Source organism: Tenrec ecaudatus, chromosome 8, assembly GCF_050624435.1.
Source record: "Tenrec ecaudatus isolate mTenEca1 chromosome 8, mTenEca1.hap1, whole genome shotgun sequence".
NCBI lineage: Eukaryota > Metazoa > Chordata > Mammalia > Afrosoricida > Tenrecidae > Tenrec > Tenrec ecaudatus.
The window spans coordinates 135,039,104-135,045,452 of NC_134537.1; positions in this window are offsets into that span (position 1 = coordinate 135,039,104).

Sequence of the window (6,349 nt, forward strand, 5' to 3'; positions counted from 1 at the left end):
TACATTTAAAAAAAACTTTATGGTTGCTCTTAACTAGTTTTGATCATGTCCATTTATGTGGATGTGTTTTGCAAGGCTGTTTTATCATTTCCTTTTCCTTTTGATTTTTGATGAGTCATATGTTTCTGTCTCTCTTGTTGCTAAAAACATGCACTGCCTTGGTGATAGCCCCCTTTCGTTCTGTGTTTAAATTCTTCCATGGCCGGAGGTCAGATAAATACTCATAATTTTATTCTTTGTCTGTTACGATTTCTTTGATCTCTCTCTTAATCTCTCTTACATATAAAGACCATCAGGCCATCTAGATACTATAGATGGTTAAAAATGTGCTTCAGTTTGGCAGAAGTAGGAGGCATAAATGCACATTTCCTTGTTAAGCTTGTAAAGTGGCTATATACTCCTCTCGCACTTGTGCTACAGTGTTATCCTTATTTTCTGTAGTGTTGTCTATTTCTTGGAATTCGGGTTCAGCTTTATTCTTGTGTCAATACCACATACAAGATTAGCTATTGTAACATTCTAATGTATTTTCATATTTTTTATTACGAGTCTCCTCTCATAGCTTTTCTCTTTATTTCTCTTGAGCTTACACATCCAACACTTAAGAAAATTTAGCTAGTAAAAATATATGTTTATAATAATAGTAAAAACACACAATTTTAGATTTTGTTTCTTATCCTAGAATTTGTCTTCTTTATCGCATACTCTATTCCTGAGATTGTGGTTCCAGGAGGGTTCATTTTTTACCTTATACAGCATTCTTAGAAAGCTTAATTGTTACACTGTCTTATAAATTCAGGAAACCTGAATGAAGGGGATGCAAACTAACCAGGGAAATGTGAGCTACAGTCCTGAGAGGCATATATTAGACTTTGCTGGATTCCACAGCAGTATTTCCACCTGACATGGACTGTCCGGTCGTTGTTGCTTATTCCCTAAATTAGGGTCAAAGGAGCTCCTCCCCTGTGTTTAGATAGAGAAAATATGCATGTGGATAGGGATATGAAAACGTCAAGTCACCAAGAGTTTTGATTTTCATAGTTTATTCATAACAATCTATCTCTTTGCAAGTTCAGTGGCCGTATAAAGCTGTAATCCAGCCACCTTTCTGAGCAAACTTGTATGGAAATACAGTTTATTTCAGTTGAAGTCTGCTCCCATAGCTGATGGAAATTGTAGTAAAACTTCCACCTGGGTTGTCAGCTACGGGAAACTTTCTTATTTATTTTTATTTGTCACAGCAGGTTAAGCTCACAAAGTCCAGGTGTTACATGGCTTTCAATCTGGACAGAGGCACAGCAATAGTCTGTTGAAGGCAGTTTATTTAGGATTCTTAAACTTGAAGAGACTTAACGAAATGGATTCTATCCAGCTCTGTGGGTCAGGGTGTAAACTCAGGGTACATAGACCAGAAATAGGAGGACTTAAACGTGATACCAATAGTGCAAAACACTGGGGCATGTACTGGGTAGTGCCCCCCGTTTTTTTTCCTCTGAAGATGGCAGGAAGGAAAGAGAAAAGCAGAGAGATTGTGAGACAGAGAGAGAGAGAGAGAGAGAGAGAGAGAGAAGCAGGCTTTCCTGCCTCTTAGTGATCTTACTGGTTTTATGTGAGCTAAAATAACTGTTGTTAAGAGTAAATGCAAGGGATTTGTTTGATTTCTAAATATGAAAGATAGGTTTCATTTTTTCATTATTTTTCTTTATTCCATTTTATTTGTTTAACTTGATTCCCAATGGCTCTGATATGTGTGTTTACTTAGAACACACATTTTCATTAAGATAATATTGTTTGGTTTTTGTTTTCACTGTTGCTTTGTTTTCAAATTGGTTAGCTCAAACCAATATGCTAATTATTTGATTAGCATGGTAATTCACTGTACAGTAATTGAAAATATCTAATTTGTTTAATTTGCCTGACATTTTTGCTATATTGTCTCTATTTCCTTCCTAAGGCAGCTGAAAATATAATGAACTTTTCTGCCTTTGCCTCCACATCTAGCAGATGTCCACTACCCTCCCCCAAAATGCTTCTACCTGTGAGTATACAACTAATTTGGATCCAATTAATGCACAAGTAATTACAGATGATTTCTGTATGTGATTCTGATTTTCATCACACTGAGCTTGTGTTTTAATACTTGGGCATTTCATAAGCTGTCAGCTTGTGATGCCTTCCAGTTATAAAAGGCTTTAGTTGACTCTCGTAGGATGTATGTAAGTGTACGTATGCAATTGACCCATCTGGATAGCACAAACCTCCCAGACAAGCCCGTTTGAACTGAGCCACTTGCGTGGTCTGCTAGAAGAGTCCATTCTGTCCTGGTTTACATTCATTTTTGACATTTGCTTTTTACTTCGTGTACATCAATCCATGTTCTCGAGAATCTTTTCTGAAGTTACCCTTGAAGGTAGAACTACATTTACCAATATGTATTATAATCACCTCAACTAAGTTTTTTAAAAAAGAACTATAAGTCCTACTTGATGCCATAGCAAAAATGATCAACTTCCTACACTGTAATTATTGATTTTTCAAAGCATCTGGGTCCAATAATAGACTACTATACCTCAGATATGTTCCTTGATATTGAGGTTAAACTGGATAGAAAATATCTCTACAAGGAAGCTTTGAAATCAAGGTGTGATTTTGTCTTGGAATTTTCACCCCAAATATTTTCAAATAAATAAAATATAAGGGGGAGGGGAATAGCAAGGAGAAAGCTAAAATCTCTGTAAATCCTACCAAGTTAAAAATCTTCAGAAAATAAATGTTGCTTAACTAGTTGCTACTATAAGAATTTTATATTTGATGACAAAATATTTCCTTTTAATATTAAACTCCACTTTTTCATCTTACATACTCATTAGTTCATAATAAAATCCAAGGAACATGCAAATATAAAAATATTTTAAATAAATGATTAAAACCACACTTCCATTTCAACATTTAATCAATTATGGTTGAATATTGTAATAATTATGGATATTTATTTTCTTCTGAAAATTGCCCTTTATCAGTTATATGCCTCTCAATGTTTTATTTAATCTTTCCCTTGTTCTATTTTTTTCCTAATATATGGAAACAATGATATCTATCTCCTATATGTCATAGGCGAAAATATTCTACAATTTGAAATCAAAATATGCTTCAAAAGGTAAATGTCATTCAACCTTGAATTTATTTTGTTGTTTTTTCCCATATCCTATAGCTTTCTCTCTCCAATAATGTAACTTAAACTATTAGGGAGTTCTGATTCGTCTTTCATTTGTAGCTACCTACCTAACGATTTTACATTGCATGGCCCATGTAACTTCCTACTACCAGGTTTTGTAATATATATAATTATAGTAGAATTAAGCTAAAATCTTTTATCTCAAAGAAATCTGGGGACGTTTTATAACATCTTCTTAGGGGGTAATAATGTAAATAAGTTGAGAATTTCATTAAAACATTACTGAGAATTATTGCTCTAAACTATACCAGCTTTCCCCACTTCCATACTGCTCCCATGCCTTCGATCCTGTGGATAGGACGGAAAGTCACAACGGCCACTCCCTTGGTTCAATCATTTATCATTTCCTGGGCAAGTTAAATTAGCCAATGGACTGAAAGGATTGGGGCTAAGGCAGTTCCTTCTCTTTGAAGCCCCAGGCATTTCTTTCCAAATAAACTGACCGAATTAGTGAGTCCCCATGTAATTTATGATTTTCATTTACTTGACTTATTTCCATGATGAGTGGAGATTAGTCAGTTTTAAAGAAGACAAGAGAAATTGGGTTTAGGAAACATTAAAATTAGACCAGAAAAAGCATACTAAGATCAAGTGGTTCTAAGTTATAGTGACAGATTGTCCTCAACTCATGCCTCATTCAAAAAGAGTATTTTGGTGGGTTTCTGGTTGTCGTTGTTGTTGTTTTTTGCTAAAGCACATACTTGAAGAATGTTTACTCTTATTTTATGTTTCAGTGATTAGAATCTAAGGTTTACATACATCTTACAATTAAACTTTTGGTTAAATGGAGTTCGTAGTTTAAAATGTGAAAAATTCCCGGTGTTTACATTTGGAGCTTGGTCTGCCTGGGGATTACAGTCTGAAGTCCTAAATGATGTCACTGGATTAGGAAGATACATTTTGGTAAGACTGAAACCAATGCCAAACCATGACTCCAAAATTTATGATTGAACTCTAGACTGCCTACAAATTCATGACTCCCAAATTTATGATCGAACTCCCAACTTTCCAACTTGCAGATTTAAGTGCATGCACTAATAAATATTCTTGAACCTCAAAATAAGTTCACTAAAACACCGATGCAAAATGTCGCCCTCATTCAAAATGCAAGCACATCATTCTTTGCTGTGGAGGGTGAGGATACTCTATTATTTTGGAGATAATTTCAAATGTTAATGCTCATAAAACTTATATCACTTAGCATTGGTGTAGACCCATTTTATCTTGGGTTTTTTTTTTTGACATTTGGTTAGAATTTATTTTTTAAGTCTTTGTCTCTTTCTGTTATAAGTCTCAAAGGACAGTGGAAAGACTACTCCCCTGGGAAGAAAATTCCAAAAATCAGATTCAGAAATTCCTTGACTTAGACCCAAAGATGATGTTTGCTTGATTTTTAAAAAAGAATATCTTAAAATTCTTACTCAAAGACTGGGGTGATGCCAAAGATCTGGATAAAAAGAACAGTCATCCGGATATTTTATCTATGGAGTAAGAAAAAGTCTTAGACTGGTATTTAAGGCTCTTCATTAGCTTGCTCCGGTTTACGTTGTTTTCCAGATAATAATCCCACTGCTCAGCCAATTTGGACAATGTATTCTCTTGCCTTCTCCATTTCCACAGTTCTATTTCCTTTGCCCTAGATTTCCTTCTGTCCTTTTTGACATCAGCACAAATCCTTCCCTCCCTCATTCTCTGCTGATCCACTTACATCTGCGTTGTACATTCCTGAGGCATTTCACCCACTGCCTCTGGAGGTGCCATTGTTGATTCAAGACCATTCCTAGAGCGCATGGGGCACCATACTTTCTACCATCTTGGATTTCTGTCGCTAGTATATTGACGATGCTCAATAAAAAATTTATAGAAATGATTGTTCATTTAGCAAAAGATCAATAATATTTTGGTTGCTCCATCTGGTATTGTAGCTATAACTTGTTCTAGGAATAGACAATTACAACTATGTAGATCACTCTTTAGTGGATCATTAAAATATTAATATGCAAACTGTCGAGGTTTAAAATACATACACAGTATCTGAGGTAGTTAGTTTATTGTACCAACCTGGCCTAAAAACATATTCTTGCTTTGTGATGGTCGGACCAGGGTGCAGCTGGCTTAGCCAGTTCCCTGCTTCAGCGGGCAAGGCTTACTTCCTGCAAGACATCCCTGAGGAGAAGCCACATGGACCTACCCCGATGCAGCCCTGGGTGGTGGAGCAGCCGGGTGGAGACCCCTGCTAGCGCTGAGATGCTTACTTGCTCACTGGTTTGGCTTTCCTCCTGCAGTCCGTATCATAGTGTGTGTTTTGTGAGATGGAGGAGGACTTTGTGGATTGGTGTCAAACATATGGGTTAATGTGGACTTTTGGGCTTGGGCAGCACTGAGTTGGGATGTTTTTCTTGATGTGCACTTAACCTTTATGTAAAACTCTCTCTTACACATGAATTTCTATGGATTTGTTTCTCTAAAGTACCCAGACTAACACAGCATGGTACCTTGGGAGTGGAGTACTGGAGAAACAATAAGATGTAGAGTAGATGTTTGTTTGTCCTGTCCCTATGGTAGTTTTTCTTCTTTGTCTAGCCAGAGGTCAGATAAAGCCACACTGTTTACTCAGTTGTTTTTCTGGGAAAATATGTCAAGTTTGAAAATAGAACATTTGTAGGCCCACATGCTTTCAGCATTTAAAATTTGATCTTTAGATGGGTTTAGAACACACCTGTAAAGAAAGCTTTGACAAGATATGCCCCACCCAGTGCTTTGGAGTACTCAGGAACCGACAGCTTTTGTCAGATGCTGGAAAAAATCTGGAACCATGAAGAAAACTCCCCTCTAGCACTGAATGTTAAAGGGAGCCTCTGAGAGCAGGCTAAATGCTTGCTAGGTGACCACCTGGATCCACTTGTTGAGTGGAAGTGGGAGAATGCAGCAATAAAGAGACAGGTTGAGTTTGGCCACTGACACCTGTGGACTTGGTTTACAGGAAAAAGAGGAGAAGATGAGAGCGGGTTGACTGGTCTAAGGTTCATGACCTAGCACAAGGGGGCTAAGCTTGATGAGTATTGGTGAGAGCCCATGGTCTAAGGCAAGGTGACCAATGGACACCCTGTGGAG